The sequence below is a fragment of the Lathyrus oleraceus genome, chromosome 7, assembly GCF_024323335.1.
Source record: "Lathyrus oleraceus cultivar Zhongwan6 chromosome 7, CAAS_Psat_ZW6_1.0, whole genome shotgun sequence".
Lineage (NCBI taxonomy): Eukaryota > Viridiplantae > Streptophyta > Magnoliopsida > Fabales > Fabaceae > Lathyrus > Lathyrus oleraceus.
In genome coordinates, this window is record NC_066585.1 from 535,807,711 (window position 1) to 535,828,034 (window position 20,324).

A 20,324-nucleotide genomic window follows, 5' to 3' on the forward strand; every position below is an offset into this window, starting at 1 on the left:
ATGCCTAGTGATGAACGGACTGAGTTCCAATGATGCTGTTGACTCCGGGCTTGTTGAGAGGCTTGGTTCCTTGCGGGGAACTCGGATTCTATGGTGATGAATCTGGGAGTGGTGATCCTGTAGTTGGTCACAAAATGGGTATACCGAGTCGTGTTGAGTCATGCATGGGTGTGTGCATTGCATTTGATGTGTTGTTTTGTTGATGTCCATGAGTTTGTTGATTATGATAATGATGATGAGCTGTGTTGGCATATGTGAAATATATATTTATGTTTATATTTCTGTCGTTATATTATTATTTAATAATGTAATTCTCACCCCTTCTGCATGTGTTTATGTTCATCTATGATGAGCAATGTGCAGATAAAGAGGAGTAGCTATTGTTGAGGTTCGAGGAATAAGTGTAGAGTTATTCTACAGAGTCGAGTCAAATGCTCTGGTCATGTGACACCGGGGTTATGGGATTCGATAGATAACTGGTTATTATTTAAGTTGTTTATGATGACTAAAATGGTGTTATATTTTGTTGAGAAAATGTTGAAACATTATGATAATATTTGTGTGGTTGTCCGCTGCGGAATTTTAATAAGATATGTTTGTTTTTGTTTATTGTGATGCGATAGTGTTATGTCGTAAGAAACGTAAACTCTTCTACATGTTGTACTCTGATAATTTATTTAAATATGTCGTTTGGGTAGAAGGGTGTTACATTAGTGGTATCAGAGCATGGTCAGTCCAGTCGAGTCTTAATGTGAGGTTTTCCCTGTTGGTCGATTAGTGTAAATGACACTGTCAATATTTAACGGTTGTGGTTGTGTTGTGCAGAGTATGGCTGGAGAAAATGACCGTGCGATTGCTGAGGCTTTGGCTGCTATGGCGCAGGCTATGCAGGCGCAGCAGAATCCGCCGGCCGACGAGTTTAGGAATTTGGGAAGGTTTCTGAAGAATAACCCTCCTACATTCAAAGGGCGCTATGATCCAGATGGTGCTCAGATTTGGCTGAAGGAGATTGAGAAGATTTTCCGGGTGATGACGTGTACTGAAGCACAGAAGGTGCAGTTTGGTACGCATATGTTATCTGAAGAGGCTGAAAACTGGTGGGATAACACTCGCCAAAGAATTGAAGTACCAGGTGCTGAGATGACTTGGGAAAGGTTCAAGACGGCCTTTCTGGAGAAATATTTTCCTGCTGATGTGCGATGTAAGAAGGAAATGGAATTTCTAGAACTGAAACAGGGTAACATGTCTGTTGCTGATTACGCTTCGAAGTTTGAGGAGCTGGTGCAGTATTGTCCTCATTATAATAATGCTGATGCTGAGGAATCCAAGTGTGTCAAGTTTGAGAACGGGTTGCGTCCCGAGATCAAACAAGGCATTGGTTACCAGGAGATTCGTAGGTTTCCTACACTAGTTAATAAGTGCAGGATATTTGAGGAAGATAGCAAGGCTAGGACTGCTCATTACAAGAGTCTTAGTGAGAAGAAGAATAGGGATCGTGGTAGTCCTTATGCATCTCCGAATGGTAAAGGTAAGCAGAAAGTGGTAGATGAGAAGAAGCCAAGTGGGGGAGGATCTCCCATAGCTGGTAAATGTTTCAAGTGTGGCGAGCCAGGCCACCGTGCTGATAGCTGTACCAAGAAAGTGTTGAGATGTTTCCGATGCGGTCAGGCTGGTCATAGAGTTACGGAATGTAAGGATGCTGGTCCGACATGTTTTAATTGTGGCGAGAAAGGCCATATCAGTTCGCAGTGCTCGAAACCGAAGAAGGCGGCTACTGCAGCTCATACTACTGGTAGGGTGTTTGCTTTGAGTGGGACTGAGGCTCCTAAAGAAGATAATCTGATTAAAGGTACTTGCTTGATTAATAATGTTGAATTGCTTGCTATTGTTGACACTGGTGCTACCCATTCGTTTATTTCGTATGAGTGTGCGACCAGGATTGGTGTGATTATGTCGTCCCTAGGCGGAAGTATGGTGATAGATACTCCTGCTAATGGTTCTGTGAAGACTTCTGTTGTCTGTCGAGGTTGTCATTTGACGATCTTTGAGAGAGAGTTCGTGGTTGATTTGGTGTGCTTACCCTTGCGCCAAATCGATATTATTCTGGGAATGAATTGGCTAGAATTCTATGGCGTGTTCATCAACTGCTATAGGAAGACGGTGCGGTTTTCTGAAGTTGGTGAGAATGATGAGGCAAGATATCTATCTGCTAGGCAGGTGGGGGATTTTGTGAAAGATGAAGCTCAGATATTCGCTTTATTTGCGTCTCTGCAAGCAGATAAGAAAGTGGTGAGTGTAGACTTGCCTGTTGTCTGTGAATTTCAGGATGTGTTTCCGGAGGATGTAAGTGATTTACCTCCAGAACGTGAAGTCGAATTTGCCATTGACTTAGTACCAGGTACGAGTCCAGTGTCGATGTCTCCTTATAGAATGTCGGCAACTGAATTAGTTGAATTGAAGAAGCAACTTGAAGAATTGCTTGAGAAGAAGTTTGTGCGTCCAAGTGTTTCTCCTTGGGGTGCACCAGTATTGTTAGTGAAGAAGAAAGAAGGTACGATGAGGTTGTGTGTCGATTATCGGCAGTTGAATAAGGTGACTATCAAGAATCGGTATCCATTGCCGAGGATTGATGATTTGATGGACCAGTTGGTTGGAGCTCATGTTTTCAGTAAGATTGATTTGCGGTCGGGTTATCATCAGATCCGAGTGAAGTCAGAGGATATTGCGAAGACTGCTTTCCGTACGAGGTATGGTCATTATGAATACACTGTGATGCCGTTCGGTGTGTCTAATGCTCCAGGTGTGTTTATGGAATATATGAATCGTATATTTCATCCGTACCTTGATAATTTTGTTGTGGTGTTCATAGATGATATATTGATATATTCTAAGACGGAAGAAGAGCATGCAGGACATCTGAGAATTGTTTTGCAGGTGTTAAGGGAAAAGAAATTATATGCAAAGTTATCTAAATGTGAGTTCTGGTTGAAGGAAGTGAGTTTCCTTGGCCATGTGATTTCGAGTGGTGGAATTTCTGTTGATCCTGCTAAAGTGGATGCTGTATTACAGTGGGAGACTCCGAAGTCTGCTACTGAGATACGCAGTTTTCTGGGGTTAGCTGGTTATTATCGCAGATTTATTGAGGGCTTCTCTAAGTTGGCATTGCCGTTGACGCAGTTGACTAAGAAGGGTCAAGTGTATGTGTGGGATGCAGCTTGTGAAGCCAGTTTTGTTGAGTTGAAGAGGCGGTTGACCAGTGCTCCAGTGTTGATCTTGCCTAATCCTGGTGAGTCTTTCGTTGTTTATTGTGATGCTTCTTTGATGGGTCTTGGTGGTGTTTTGATGCAGAATGGTAAAGTTGTAGCTTATGCTTCTAGACAGTTGAGAGTTCATGAGAGGAATTATCCTACGCATGATCTAGAACTTGCAGCTGTTGTATTTGTGTTGAAAATGTGGAGGCATTATCTGTATGGTTCCAGATTCGAAGTGTTCAGTGATCACAAGAGTCTGAAGTATCTGTTTGATCAGAAAGAGTTAAATATGAGGCAGAGAAGGTGGTTAGAATTACTGAAGGATTTTGACTTTGAATTGAGTTATCATCCCGGTAAGGCTAATGTAGTTGCAGATGCGCTGAGTAGGAAGTCTCTACATATGTCTATGATGATGGTTCGGGAACTTGAGTTAATTGAACAGTTCCGTGATATGAGTTTGGGTTGTGAAGTTTCCGCTGATAGTGTAAAGTTGGGTATGCTGAAGTTGACTAGTGGAATTCTTGAAGATATTCGGAATGGTCAGCAAGTTGATGTCGCTCTAGTTGATCATATTACTATGGTTAACCAGGGTAATGGTGGTAATTTTGAGATTGATGAGAATGGCATCCTGCGATTTAAAGGTAGAGTTTGTGTTCCTGAGGTGTCTGAATTGAAAAAGAGTATTCTTGAAGAGGGCCATAGGAGTGGATTGAGTATCCATCCAGGTGCAACTAAAATGTATCAAGATTTGAAGAAGTTGTTTTGGTGGGCTGGTATGAAAAGAGATGTTGCTAAGTTTGTGTATGCCTGTTTGACTTGTCAGAAGTCAAAGATTGAACATCAGAAACCGGCAGGTATGATGCAACCCTTGAAGATTCCTGAATGGAAGTGGGATAGCATTTCCATGGATTTTGTGACGGGATTGCCGAGGACGGTGAAAGGTAATGATTCTATTTGGGTGATTGTGGATCGATTGACTAAGTCGGCGCATTTCTTGCCGATGAAGATTAATCACTCTTTAGAGAAGTTGGCAGAGTTGTATATTGAGGAGATAGTGAGGCTGCATGGTATTCCATCCAGTATTGTGTCTGATAGAGATCCCAGATTTACTTCTAGATTTTGGGAAAGTTTGCAGAAAGCATTGGGGACTAAGTTGAGGTTGAGTTCAGCTTATCATCCTCAGACTGATGGTCAGACTGAAAGAACTATCCAATCCTTGGAGGATTTGTTGAGAGCTTGTGTGTTGGAGCAGAGTGGTTCTTGGGATAGTTATTTGCCGTTGGTGGAGTTTACTTATAATAATAGTTTTCATGCTAGTATCGGTATGGCTCCATATGAAGCATTGTATGGTAGGAGGTGTAGAACTCCATTGTGTTGGTATGAATCAGGTGAGAGCGTTGTACTCGGACCTGAGATCGTGCAGCAGACGACTGAAAGGGTTAAGATGATTCAGGAGAAAATGAAGATTTCTCAGAGTCGTCAGAAGAGTTATCATGATAACAGGAGAAAGGCACTTGAGTTCCAAGAGGGAGATCATGTGTTCTTGAGAGTTACTCCGACGACAGGTGTGGGTAGAGCTTTAAAGTCTAAAAAGCTTACTCCGAGGTTTGTGGGTCCGTATCAGGTTTTGAAGAGGGTTGGGGAAGTGGCGTATCGGATAGCTTTACCGCCGTCGCTTTCTAATCTGCATGATGTGTTTCATGTATCTCAGTTGAGAAAATATATCGCGGATCCTTCGCATGTTGTTCAGTTGGATGATATCCAGGTGAGGGATAATTTGACCGTGGAGGTGTTGCCAGTTAGGATAGATGACCGAGAAGAGAAGACCCTGAGAGGTAAGAAGATTGCTCTGGTGAAAGTTGTTTGGGGAGGTCCAGCTGGTGAGAGCTTGACTTGGGAGCGTGAAGATCAGATGAAGGAGTCGTATCCGGCTCTATTTGCTTGAGGTATGTTTTCGAGGACGAAAACTCTTTTAGTGGGGGAGAGTTGTAACACCCCGATTAAAATAAAAGAATTATTTAATTGAGTTAATATTATTTTATTAATTTAATTAAATAAAGTTGAATTATTGGATTATTTTTATTATTATTATAGATGTTATTTATTTTAATAATAATTAAATAATAAAATAAATGGAATATGAAGAGTGGAAGGGTAAAAGTGGAATTGATATAAGAAGCCAAGAGAACTCAGAGTTGGGTTTTCACGTGCTTTGCTTCAGAGTCAGAGAAAGGGGGAGAAACGCTAAGAGAAAGAGAAGGAAGAGGAAAAGGCCAAAGATTGCTCAGAGCTTCCTTCAATCCAAAGAGGTAAGGGGTCTGAATCTTATTAAACGATAATATGCGAGCAATTTCATGTATATGTTGGATTGTTGATGGATTTTGAGGATGTTAGGGGGATTGGGGAAGTTGGGGTTTTGATGGAAAATCATGTTGGATGAAACTGTGTTTAGACTGTAATTGAATATGCGTTTAGGTTAATTATAGATTTCCGAACGTATAGCTGTTTACGGAAGTTGAATCGGAGGTCCGGAAGTCCTCCAACGGCGGAAAATGCGGAGAACTCTGCATTCTGCCTTGTGTTAGCGCAGGGACTGCTGTTTTGTCTGCGTTAACCGGTTAACCCAGGGCGTTAACCGGTTAACACTGTTATATTTTGTGAAAATGTACTGTTTTGCCTGCGTTAACCGGTTAACCCAGGGCGTTAACCGGTTAACACTGTTGCGTTTTGCCTGGAAGTGTAATTTTCCTGCGTTAACCGGTTAACCCAGGGCGTTAACCGGTTAACACTGTTGCAGTATGGAAAAAAAAAGATTGTTAAATTTTATGTTGTGAACCCAATTGGTGACTGGCCTATTGTAGTGAATTATGATGAGTAATTTTGTTGAGTTGTATGTCATGCTATTAAGGATGATAATACCATGACTATATGATGCTGTTGTTGCTATGTTGATTATGATGCATGTTTGGTGTGCATGCATTCATGAAAGGCCGATGCCTAGTGATGAACGGACTGAGTTCCAATGATGCTGTTGACTCCGGGCTTGTTGAGAGGCTTGGTTCCTTGCGGGGAACTCGGATTCTATGGTGATGAATCTGGGAGTGGTGATCCTGTAGTTGGTCACAAAATGGGTATACCGAGTCGTGTTGAGTCATGCATGGGTGTGTGCATTGCATTTGATGTGTTGTTTTGTTGATGTCCATGAGTTTGTTGATTATGATAATGATGATGAGCTGTGTTGGCATATGTGAAATATATATTTATGTTTATATTTCTGTCGTTATATTATTATTTAATAATGTAATTCTCACCCCTTCTGCATGTGTTTATGTTCATCTATGATGAGCAATGTGCAGATAAAGAGGAGTAGCTATTGTTGAGGTTCGAGGAATAAGTGTAGAGTTATTCTACAGAGTCGAGTCAAATGCTCTGGTCATGTGACACCGGGGTTATGGGATTCGATAGATAACTGGTTATTATTTAAGTTGTTTATGATGACTAAAATGGTGTTATATTTTGTTGAGAAAATGTTGAAACATTATGATAATATTTGTGTGGTTGTCCGCTGCGGAATTTTAATAAGATATGTTTGTTTTTGTTTATTGTGATGCGATAGTGTTATGTCGTAAGAAACGTAAACTCTTCTACATGTTGTACTCTGATAATTTATTTAAATATGTCGTTTGGGTAGAAGGGTGTTACAAGAACCATCCCAAAGGAGTGAGCTAAGGATAAAAACATGTAGATCATGTTCTAAAAAGTTCCCAGAGTCTTGATTCCATCTATCGGATATTACAGGTTAGGATGACTGACTCATCAACCCATAATATTCTCAAGAGAAACTCGTCTGGGTGTAGTATCGCGTAACATCTGTTATCAAGTATACACTTGAATAGTCTCCGCACTACGTCCTAAATAGGTCAAGATGGGTTAAATGTTCTACGGTCCTCAGTTTCTCGGACCCCAAATAAGAGAAAGTAATGCCTAACCACAAATAACTTGTGTGACATCAATAGCTCCAAAAGGGTCTCCACTGAGTAGACGGGTCTCAAACTAACTTATTAAGGACTACTCCATACAAGTCGAACATGACTATATCATCCTCTTATCTTAATTGCACTCAAGTTCGGGTTAGAACTTATCTCACCACTCAGAGATCACCAAGCACAACAAGCAGATTATATCATACAAACAAATATACATACATCAAATATACAATTATATACACACAAAAAAGTAGGCTAAATCCACTGGATACTACTCCTCAGTGAATTCACCATTTTATTTCTGTAGCGGTAAATTCATGACCATCAAGCTACGGATAAGCTAAACGTTAATAAAACCAGAGTCGCCACCGCACTTTTATTGTTTCCAAGGGAAAAGAGAAAAGTACGAACAAAACCCAAAAGATAAGATGTTTTCAAATCAAAACTAATAAAATGCCAGAGATTACAGATAAGGGGGTTGGTTACACAGAGGAAAGGTGTTAGCACCTAAAGTGTCCTAGGTACTCCTAGGGAGCCCTTTTTTGTATGCATATGTGTTTTTGTACAAATGATGTTTGTAATAAATAGAATGGGGGGATGAGAAAAGAATTTATTAATTATATTTTTTTGTGTTTGACAAGACCTTCAGACTTGTGTTTACGTACCAACGTAAAAATGAGGGATCAAAACCTCGTAGTTCCTGGTATCAGTTTCAAAGTGAGTGAGTTGCTTTTAACAAAATTTTAAGTTTAACAAAGGCACAAGGGCCTAAAAAGGTTTGGATGAGTGTTAGTTCTTTTTGGCTTTTGAAATTTTAAGTCAAGTATATTTAAGTTCATTTACAAGTTTATTTAAGAAAAAGAGTTTGAAGATGCAATGGCGTAAGGCCAAAGTTTCTAATTTGCAATATGGTCAAAGTTTAAAAAAATCACAAGCAAAGAAGATTTTTAAAAGGGGGAGAGATTTTGAAATTAAAGAAATGGGGAGGAGATGAAGAGACTAATCTTAAGCATAAATTTAAAAGTTAAGAGTTTAAAAGATCTGACCAATGAGCTGCAATCCAATAGACAAGAATGTCATATAGAAACCCAAATTTCCGTTCGACTTTAGAATCAAGCAATATCAATACACAAATAGCAAGATGAAGAGCAAGACATCAAATAAAGATAACCACATCCAAGCTTAGCAACTCTATGATCTTCTTCAAAATTCCCCATGTATCAGATGACTTCAAAGATGACATTAGACACATTTCCTCGGTGTAACAAACACCCGTACCTGTAATATCTGGCATTTTATTAGTTTTGATTTGAAAACTTCTTATCTTTTGGGTTTTGTTCGTACTTTTCCCTTTTCCCTTGGAAACAATAAAAGCGCGGTGATGACTCTGGTTTTATTGACGTTTAGCTTATCAATAGCTTGATGGTCATGAATTTACCATTACACTCGCCATTGTTAGTCTTATAGGTTATGGCTACCTTATTTATGTTCAAGTTATCTTCGTTAACTTTCATCTTTTTTTTACCTTTTGTGTTTCTTCTTCAACTAATTTCTTTTACTCTTATTACAAAATAGTTTTGATGTGTGTTTGAGGTGTGAAACATGCTAATTTTGTGTATTGAAATCTTTTGTTTTTATTGTTTTTTTTATATGTTAATCTTCCAAATCTCTTCACGTGCCAAGTATCAACTTTTGTATTCGATAGTGAACTTATTTAATAAAGTATGAAAATTATGGCAATGCTTCGAATGGAATAAAAACAACTTGTAAGTTGTTTGAAAAGTAGAGTGTGGAATATATTATATGAAATGTATTATTTGAAAAAAATAATAGCATAAAATATGCCTAAAAACATGATAACAAATAATACACTAATGAATATAATATTTTAAAAAATATTGTAAACATATCAATCAAACAAAACCAAATCGAACAAAATCGATTAGTTTGATTTGGTTACATTTTTAAAAAACACAAAAAATCGAACCAAATCAAATTGATAGAGATATCATCGATTCAAACCATTTTTTTACTAAAACCGGTCCAAACCGATTACACCCTTACAGATAGTCTTGGGTGAAAATAATTAATGGAATAAGCATTAAGAAAGAATACTAAAGAAAGAAAGAATATCTAATCGATTAGTTTTTGTTTGGACAATAATGGATAGTTTATTAAGTATCAAATATCAATTTTAATTTTTTTTATTTTATCTCTTCGCTCTGTCTTTCTTCTATTTCTTTTTCTTTTTCTCTCTATCTATTATTAAATTTATTTATAAAAAAAGAAAAATAACCTATTATAGAAAAATAACCTATTATAGAAAATATGAAATGTATTGAAAAAAAATTAACCATCAAAAACTGTAATGATAATTTATACATAATGAAGCAGTTTATTTTTGTCTACTCTCATGTTTAAAATTATCAAATTAAAAAAGGTGTTTTAAAATGCACCATTTAAAACTTTTTAATGTAGGTTAGTTATTATGATTTTTCAATTTGTGTTTTATTTCCTTCCTGTTTTAGATATTGTTTTTTAATCGTTTTCTTGGTTAAAGATTGTAGTTGATTCATATATAGTATCTCACAATGATATTCATGCATTAAATTTTGATATTTAATTTAACTTTAATGATAGACTATCTTTAAATTATAAATGTTTTTTTTTCTTATTTCATGATTTTCTTTCGTATGCTTTTAAAATATTTCATCTCTTTTGAATACAAATTATTAGTTAATTGTATTCTTTAAAACAATTAACTCCTTCATCTTTTTGCTTTTTTCATTTATTTAACAAGTAACTACAACCATGTTTTATATCATTAGTTTATTCATCAGATGATAAAGAAAGAGATAAAATAAGATCGAGGGATAAAAAACTTTTTCGATTTATTCGACAAAGAGTGGAATGCTCCATTCTCTAATATAAATTGATAATATTTATTTCCTTTTTGTTAATTCTTTTCTAAAATTGTTGGCATATGTTCCATGATATTGAGTGAAGTGTTGTTGAGTGATATTTTCAAAGTTCTTTTCTACAATTTAATTATAAATAAAAGGGATTGAGTGTTTTGGATTAGTCTTATTTGTTCCATAATCTAAATTTTAGCTAAAAAATAATTATTTTATTTATCAATGTAAATTGTCTTTAATTCCTTTTTTTACTTTTACAAAATAACCTCCACTTTATTGAGCTTTTCACAAAATCCCAATATCACATCATCTTCTGTCATTAACTTTTGTCTTTGAAGTACATGAGTTAGAAGTAGGGGTGGCAAAACGGGTTCGGCCCGCTGGGCATGCCCGTTTTGCCCGCACTTTTGTGCGGGGCGGGCCAAGGATTTAGGCCCCCACCCTCAAATGTGTCCGCCCCGCCCCGCCCCGTTTTTTTCGCGGGCTTTTGCGGACACGTGTATTTACATAAATTTTTGCATTTTTAGGTTTAAATAGTGCAGGGCCCGCGGACTTTCCCCGCCCCGCCCTCACTTTTTTGCGGGCGCAAATCTAAGTTTTAGGCCCACATCCTCAACTATGATTGTCCCGTCCCGCCCCGTTTTTTTGCGGGCTTTTGCGGGGCGGGCCTAAACGGGGCGGGCATGCCCGTTTGCCACCCCTAGTTAGAAGTATTTTTTTTCAAATTCATTACTCTATTTCATTATATTATTTGTTTCAATTATATGTATTTTAATTTTATACCACAACAAGTAAACGTTTTAGAACAACTTAATAAATGAATGAATCTATATCCCATATTTTTACACAAATAAATTAAAATTAAAATCAAATGTAGTAAAAAAATATCGTTTATATTTTGATACATGTGTGTACACTACAAAAAGTGGACAAACGGATAAGTGGATGCTAGATTTAATAAATATTGTGAGTTAACTATAGTGATATGGTGAACATCATGCACCACCATTGATTACTACTGGAAAATATATCTTCGGTGACACAATATTACAACAGTCATTTTGTCACCGTTGTCATATCACATTTTTTATGCGCATGTTATTTTATTAAGAAACTTTTCATCAGAGTTCCTAAAAATATGGTCATAGAATTTATATAAGAAGCTTCCAATTCCAGCATTAACATTTTTTCATTTTTTCAATAAAAATAAGTGTGTGTCCCTTCACATTTATTGTTATTTAAAAATTGAAAGTATAACAATTATGGTCGTTTCATTCAACCGTGATTATATGTTCCATATTTCACTACGGTTAAAGCTTTCAACCGTTGTGAAATTATTTCCCACAAAATTGCAATTGTGTTTCCCTTCACATTTATTGTTATTTAAAAATTAAAAGTATAACAACTACAGTTGTTTCATTCAACCGTGGTTATATGTTCCATATTCTATTTCCCGCAAAAGTAAAACATAACAAGTACTTAATTTCGTTCATAACACACAAGGGTGCCCTAACGAACGAGACGATGGCGATAGCGAAATCTTCACCATCTTCATTCATTTCTAACGAATATCATTTATGGAAACGAAATCGTCATCCTATTTGAATTACGATATGTTACCATTCTCTCTCTCTCTCTCTCTCTCTCTCTCTCTCTCTCTCTGGCACTTCTGAATGTTTATGTTCTTCGCTAAGGTTATTTACCATTATCTCTCTGACGCTTTTGAATGTTTATGTGCTTCGCTAGGGTAACTGGTTTCTTTTTTTAACATATAAATGATATTATGATGTTATGTGTATTGACATTGTCATGTGTATTGTTCATGTTGCCATGTTCATGTTTTATTCATATTTTGTGAATATGCTTTAGGTTTTGGTGTTGGATATGCATATGCATATAATAATATTATGATGTTGCGTGTGTATAGCATTAATGTGTCATTCACATTAGTCTTTTCATATAAATTTCAGAATTTGTTATGGATCATAGTTGGATGAAAGCTGATAGATCAGGTTTGGTGTATGAGAAAAAAGTTCTTGAATTCGTCGAAAAAATGTTTCCGACAATAATGGTATCTTTTATTCTCCCTGTGTTGTTTGCGGGAATATAAAAAAATTGTCAAAGAAAGAAATATTACATCACTTATGTTGTGATAGAATATATCAAAATTATGTAATGTGGACGTGACATGGAGAAGTGGATAGTAATTGAGATGTGACGTCACAAATGGATGAAGATGATGAATATATGGATGATCGACTAGAAGATACGATTCATGATATTGGAGAATAGTCTTATATGAAAGCTCATATTTATGATACTTTATGTGGCGACAAAAATGCACATTTATATAAGGGGTGCACCAATTTTACATGATTGTCTGCGTTGTTAAAATTGTTTAATCTTAAGGCAAAATATGGGTGGTCAGATAAAAGTTTCTCATAATTGCTTAGTTTGTTGAAACAAATGTTACCAGAAGATAACAAGTTATTGCATCGTTGTTATGAGGCCAATAAGATATTGTGTTCAATGAGTTTGGAGTCTGTCAAAATACATACATGCTCTAATGATTGCATATTATACAGGGAAAATTATGAAAATTTGGATCAATGTCCAGAATGTGATAAATCGCGCTACAAGTTGAAGAACAACAATGGTGATGACAATGGCAATGTTAGTAAGAAGTGACCTCCTACTAAATTGGTATGGTACTTGCCAATAATTTCAAGGTTAAAGAGACTTTTTTATAATGTGAATGAAATAAAGAATATTAGATGGCATGCCGATGAAAGAAAATGTGAGGGAAACATTCGCCATGTAGTTGATTCTTTGCAATGGAAGAAAATTGATTAATTGTTTCCAGATTTTGGCCTTGAGCCAATAAACCTTAGGCTCGGGCTTGCCACTGATGGAATGAACCCCTTTGGTAATCTAAGTACTAACTATTATTTGTGACTTGTTCTTCTCATTATTTATAATATCTTCTTTGTTGTGCAAGAAATGCAAGTATTTGATCTTCAGTATGATGATTTCTGGACCAAGACAACCTGGAAACGACATAAATGTTTATCTAAGTCCAATAATTAAGAATTTAAAACTTTTATGGGATAGATGTGTTAATGTTGATGGTGCACATTCTGGTGAAAATTTATGATGTGTGCAATGTTATTTTGCACAATCAATGACTTTCCTACATATGGTAATTGACTTGATATAGTGTCAAAGGGCATAAAATGTGTCATATATGTGAATCTAATACATTTTTTCACCAACTTGAGTTTCAAAAAAAGATTGTTTACCTTGAGCATCGAAAATTTCTTAAACCCAATCATCCTTATAGTAGATTGCAGAAGGCTTTTAACAGAGAGCAAGAGCTTAAAACGCTCATAAACCTTTAATCGGCGATGAAGTTTATCAATGAAAAGAACACATTATTGTTGTCTTTGGAAATAATAAATATGGTCCAGTTGAGAGAAATATTTGGAAAAAGAGACCGATGTTCTTTGATCTTCCATATTGGTCTAAACTCGATGTAAGACATTGTCTTGATGTGATGCATGTGGAGAAAAATATGTGTGATAGTTTGATAGGAACACTTCTAAACATTTCAGACAAGAATAAAGATAATAATAATTCTCGTTTACATATGGTGGAGATGGGTAGACGACAATAGTTGACTCCAAAAGATAAATGAAAAAGATCTTATCTGCCTCTAGCATGTCACACTCTATCTAAAAAGGAAAAGAAAAGTTTTTGTGAGTGTTTGCATGGTATCAAAGTTTCCCAAGGTTACTTTTCAAACATCAAGAAACTTGTATTAATGGAAGATCTAAAGTTATTGGCTTAAAATCTCATGATTGTCATGTCTTGATGCAACAACTTCTACCAATGGCTATCTATGACATCCTTCCAAAAAATGTAAGAGTAACTATAATCAAATTGTGCTTATTATTCAATGTTATATATGTAATAAAATTATTGATTTCAAAAAAATAGATGAATGATAAGATGAGGCTGCAATAATATTGTGTCAATTGGAGATGTATTTTCCTCCATCATTTTTTATATATTATGGTTCACTTACTTGTTCATCTAGTCAGGAAAATCAGATTTGTGGTCCAGTATATTTAAGGTGGATGTATCCTATAGAGCAATATATGAAGATATTTAAAGGATATGTGAAAAATCATCATCGATCGGAAGCTTCGATCTTTTAAAGGTACATCACAAAAAAAATTATTGAGTTTTGTTCAAACTATTTATCGGAAACAAAGTCTATTAGAATTCTAAAATCTCGTCATGCTCGTAGATTTTAAGGTATACTTAAGGTTTAAATGTCAAGCCAATGGATCAGGATATAGTACTTGAAGCACATTTCTATATATTGAATAATCTTAACATAGTTAAACCTTATATAGCTACTCACAAAACAAAAATAAGGAAAAAATACCCCCAAATGAACGACAAGTAATTGTTGACACGACATAACAAGTATTTCATAAGTTGGTTTAATAAGAGTATTTCTAATGATGATGGTGCATCCGAGACAATTAAATGATTGTCTTACATGCCAAAATTTATTGTGGTAACTTGGACGACATACGACATTTCTAATTATTCCTTTTATACAAAAGCAAAAGATGATCATGGTATAATGCAAAATAATGGGGTTATGATTGAGGTTGAATCCATGTATTTCTCTAGTTTGAAAGATAAGAATCATATGTTGGCAACCATCGTGTTCTATGGTGTCATTAAGGATATTTTGGAGATTGATTATGTTATTTTCAAAGTGCCTTTATTTAAATGCAAGTGGATTCCCAATAATAATGGTGTACAAACTGATGAGTTAGGATTCATACAGGTTAACCTTGGCAAGGTAACTTAGAACACCAAACCATTCATCACGACTACTCAAGCAAAATATTTTTTTTTATGTGACAGACCATGCAGACTTATAAAGGAAATGATCAATTATTCTTAAAATTAAACACATTCCTCATAGTGATGATGAAAGGTTTGATATTCCTTTCATCCCTTATGCAACACAAGTGCATACTTCATATGAAAAGTTGATAGAGATGATGTACATGTTATTCTTAATGATCATCAATAAGGCGTATGAGAAAGTTAACAAGTAAGTATTTTATATTCTTCATTCATAATTTATTGTATGTTATAATTTCTAATGATATTATTTTCTAACAACTATTATTATTTGAAATTATAAGTGTTTAAAGTCAAGACACCAAGATAACAAGATAATATTATTTGATGTAATGATGTGTACATTGTAGGTTATTTTTTGCCATTTTGGTTTTGATGTAATATACAATTTTTGGTTTCTAATGGAATTGTGTCATTGATGTAATACAAGTTTTTGTCTAATTCAATTCACAAATTGGTGTATTGTTGTTTCTGGTCTGATACGATTCATAAATGTTCAAGTTAAAAATTTGAGAATACTGTTGTTAGTACCTTAGGATTGACATTAATTTTGTAAAACAAATAATGTAATCACCTCTGTTGTTTTAATATGTTGGGTTGAAGAAGTTCAACATCTGGACCAACATGTCATATAAGATGTCACGACATCGTGACTGTGACATCACACATGTGTATAAAACTGAATTAGTTAATTCAGGCATGTGTTAACTAATTTAATATTCTGGGATTAGTGAGGATATTTGGTGAATATCCTAACTTCTATGTGGAGATCTTGAAGACTCAATCAGAATATTTGGTGAATATACAGTTTCCAAATATGGAGATTTTTTTGGAAATAAAAGATTGAAGACCTTGATTGTAGCAGAAGAGTTCTGCCAGCTTTGTAACGGTAAAAGATAAGTTTGTTGCGACTTCTGAAGGCCCAAATCCAGTTGGGTGGTTAGGTTATAAATAACAGATTGTAACCTAGGTTTTGTAAGCCTCAAAGAATGTAAAATTAGGGGTGTGTGTGAGGTAAACCTCCCAACCTGTGGGAAGGTTACCATGTGTTTCTCAGTGCTCAAAAGCATGAGATTAGTTGTAACTCAAAGCCTGTAGGCAAGAGTTGTTATGATCTTGAACGAAGTTGTGAAGCAAGTTCAAGGTGTTTAGCATTACATTGTAATTATAGTGATAGGAATGGAAACTGGAGGTTTCTATCTAGGAGTTCCTAGGTATAGATTGCATTGGGTAGGGATTAAGTGAAGAGTTGTAAATGGGGGAGTTTAACTCTGAATTAATACTGCTGATAGTGGATCTTCTTCCTAGCTTGGTATGCCCCCAGAGTAGGTAATGTTGTACCGAATTGGGTTAACAATTACTTGTGTTTTTACCTTCTGCACGTTATAATTCTGTCTGTTATAACTCAGCATGTATGTCAGTTTGTTTATCAAGGGAACAACAGACCTGGCACATAGCCTATTGTCTGAATGCCGAACTGAATGTTATGACATTCATCATTGACAGTTGATACTGAAGTATAGACTGGTTGGTCGTCCACAGTACAACCAACTGTAATGCTGGAACAGGTGATGTTCAAATCAATGTTGAGACATCATGCTGATAACTGTGTAGGCTCAATAGATGTAAGTGCTATGGTTGATCTCTGCTGTGTATTTGTACCATATGAACAAAACTGGGTGTTCTTCCTGTCTATGGTGATTTAGTAACAGATGTCGTGACATCTGTAAATGCGTGATTATTAGTACTGGGTCTTAATTTGTATAATTGTCTTGCTGGATTAAGTAACAATGTTGGATCAGATGTCATGACTTCGAGTAGAACATCTGAACTCTGACTATACCAGAATTTCAACTGTAAAATTGAAAAATATATATTAAAAAAACAAATAATATCATACTAGTTTTAATTCAAACATTGTTATAAGTAGAACACTATCTAAAATAATAAAACAAAATGACATTGATGGGAATCGAACCCAAGACCTATAAATTATTTCAAAATGGTTGTTTTTTTTACCCATTGTTATAAGTAGTGTGCTACCTAACTTATAACCACAATCACTCGCTTGTTATGGAAACCACCATACATACAATCACATGCTACCTAACAACGGACGTGAGACCATCATTATATGTGTTTTTTGTAGTAGTTAGTGAAGCTTTGGAAATAATTCACGGGGGGGAAGAGAATAAAGCATGACATGCATGCATTGTAGTATTACATTCTCAGAGAATGAGTGAGACTCCTTCCTTCCTTATATACAAGTGTTACACATGAATCAAGTTAATCAAAAAAGCTAACTAACTCGGTAACAAACTTAACTAATATACTATTCTTCTTACTTACATAATAAGATACCACCACCCCCCTTAAACTCAAGGACGTTTCAATGCAGCAACCTTTAGTTTATCCCTAAAGGTGTAGAAAAGCAAAGTCGAATGTGGCTTTGTAAGTACATCTGCAATATGAAATTATGTTGGATACACAAAGTTTATGCAACTACTCTTTCTGTCATGAAATGTATATCAAGTTCAATGTGATTTTTACGAGCATGCAAAATGGTATTATTGAGAGCATGACTGCACTAGGATTGTCACATATAAAAGTAGGTATTTATAACCAAAATATGACTCATTTGGAAATGATTTAATCCAAAGAAGTCCTGAAGTTGTATAAGTTAATGCACGATATTCAGCCTTAGTACAAGATCTCACCATAAGAGATTGCTTATTTGAGCTCAAAGCAACCAAGTTTGGTATAAAGTAGATGCATGAACCTGAGGTGGGGAACCTATCATTGGAATCACTTGCCCAATCATAGTCACTATAGGCTTTTAGTGAAGGTTTGACAATACAATTGGTTGGTGAAATCAGAAATCCATGTGTTGCAGTGCCATTAAGATACCTCAGAGTTCTTTTAACCACACTCCAATGTGATTCCAAAAGATTTGACATGTATTGGCATGACTTGTTGACATAAAAACCAATGCCAAGTATTGTAAGAGTGACATAATGCAATTCTACAACTGTTGACTTGTATAGGAAATAATCTCGTAACACATCAATGCCATGTTTACTGAGTTTGCTCGAGCTGAACATGGGAGTGATGACTCCTTTTGATGTTCTCATTTTCACTTTAACAAGGAGATACTTTATATACTTTGTTTGGGTGATAAGTAGTGATCCATTTTGTTGATAGTGCACTTCAAGACCTAGAAAATATTGTGGAATCCCAAGTTTCTTTAATGAAAACTTGTCATGAAGTTTGGTGATAAGGTCATGAAAGAGAGTAAGAGATGAACCAGTTTTGAGGATGTCATCCACATATACAAGTGCTTAAAAAGTTACACCTTTATGACAATAGATAAATAGTGAATATTCATGTTTTCTATAAATGAAACCAAAAAGAAACAAAGTTTTATATAGCTTTTCATACCAAACCCTTGGAGCCTATTTCAACCCATACAAAGCTTTCTTTAGCTTGCAGACCAATGTAGGATCAAAGTTAATGAAACCATGTGGTTGTTGCATGCACACTTCCTCATATAGATCACCATTAAGGAAGACATTATTAATGACAACCTGTTCACTTTAGTAATGTGTCTGATTTTAGGCTTAGCCTGATATCTAGTACATACTCCTACAACAAAAGTAATGTCTCGTCTGCTAGTTATAAGATACAAAAGACTACCAATCATACTCATGTACTAACTTTGATCCACACCAACACCTTTTTCATCTTTAGTTAATTTCAAGTGAGTTATTGCAAGTGTCCTTTTGTGACTAGTACTTTCTAATCCAAACTTCTTCATTATATTCTTAGCATACTTGCTTTGAGAAATGAAGATAATATCATCCATTTGTTTAACTTGAAGACCAAGAAAATAGGTTAACTCACCAACAAGACTCATCACAAATTTATATTGCATTATCTTGACAAAATGTTGAACCATTTGGTTCGACATCCCTCGAAACACAATGTCATCAACATGTATTTAGGCTATCTGAGTTTACCATGCTCTTCTTTAACAAACAAGGTCTTGTCTGTTCCCCCTTTCTTGTAGCCATTATTGACAAGAAACTCAGTTAACCTTTCATACCAAGCTCTAGGTGCTTACTTCAATCCATAGAGGGATTTCCTTAGTTTGTAAACATGACCTGGAAAACTAGGATATATGAACCCTTTAGGTTGTTCAACATACACTTTTTTATTCAAGTACACATTTAAGAAGGCACTTTTCACATCCATTTGAAATAGCTTGAATTTTAGCATACATGCCACTCCTAAGTGAAATCTTATGGATTTAAGACGAGCAACAGGTGCAAAAGTCTCAACAAAATTAACCCATTCAATTTGAGTGTATCCTTAAGCAACAAGCCTAACATTCTTTCCGATCACAATTCCATTTTCATCAGATTTGTTCCGATAATCCATTTCATGCAAATAAGATTCATCCCTTCAGACCTATGAACTAGGCCCCACACTTTATTCATTTTGAATTGCCCTAGTTCTTCTTGCATATCATTGATCCAAAGTTCATCAGTCAAGAGCCCATTCAAAATTTTAGGTTCAAACTTTGAGACGAAGCAAGCATTAGATATCACATCTTTGGATATTATGGTAATCCCTTCGTTAAGATTTGCAATACTAAGTTCCTTTGGATGATCTTTCTGAATTCTGATAGAGGGACCTTCGTTGGCTTGAGGGTTATCTGATTCAGTCCTTGCTGGCTCAATGTTGGACTCAATATCTTTCATATTTTCTGAAGCATCAATCTGCTGAGATGATGTTCCAATATCTTCATCGACATCAATCCCTTTCACAATAATTGAATCATCAACCACAACATTAATGGATTATATCATAACCTTGGCTATGGAGTTAAATACCTTGTAAGCTCAGCTATTTGTAGAGTAACTAAGAAATATCCCTTCATCACTTTTGGGATCCATCTTTCTCCTCTATTCACGATTATCCAGAACGTAGCATTTACTCTCAAACACATGAAAATATTTAATAATAGGTTTCCTTCCTTTCCACAATTTAAATATAGTAGATGATGTACCATCTCTAAGAGTAACACGATTATGGATATAGCAAACAATGTTCATTGCTTCAACCCAAAAATGATAAGGAAGATTTTTTGTATGAAGTATGACTCTAGCTGATTCTTGTAATGTTTTGTTCTTACGTTTTACAACTCTATTTTGCTGAGGAGTGAT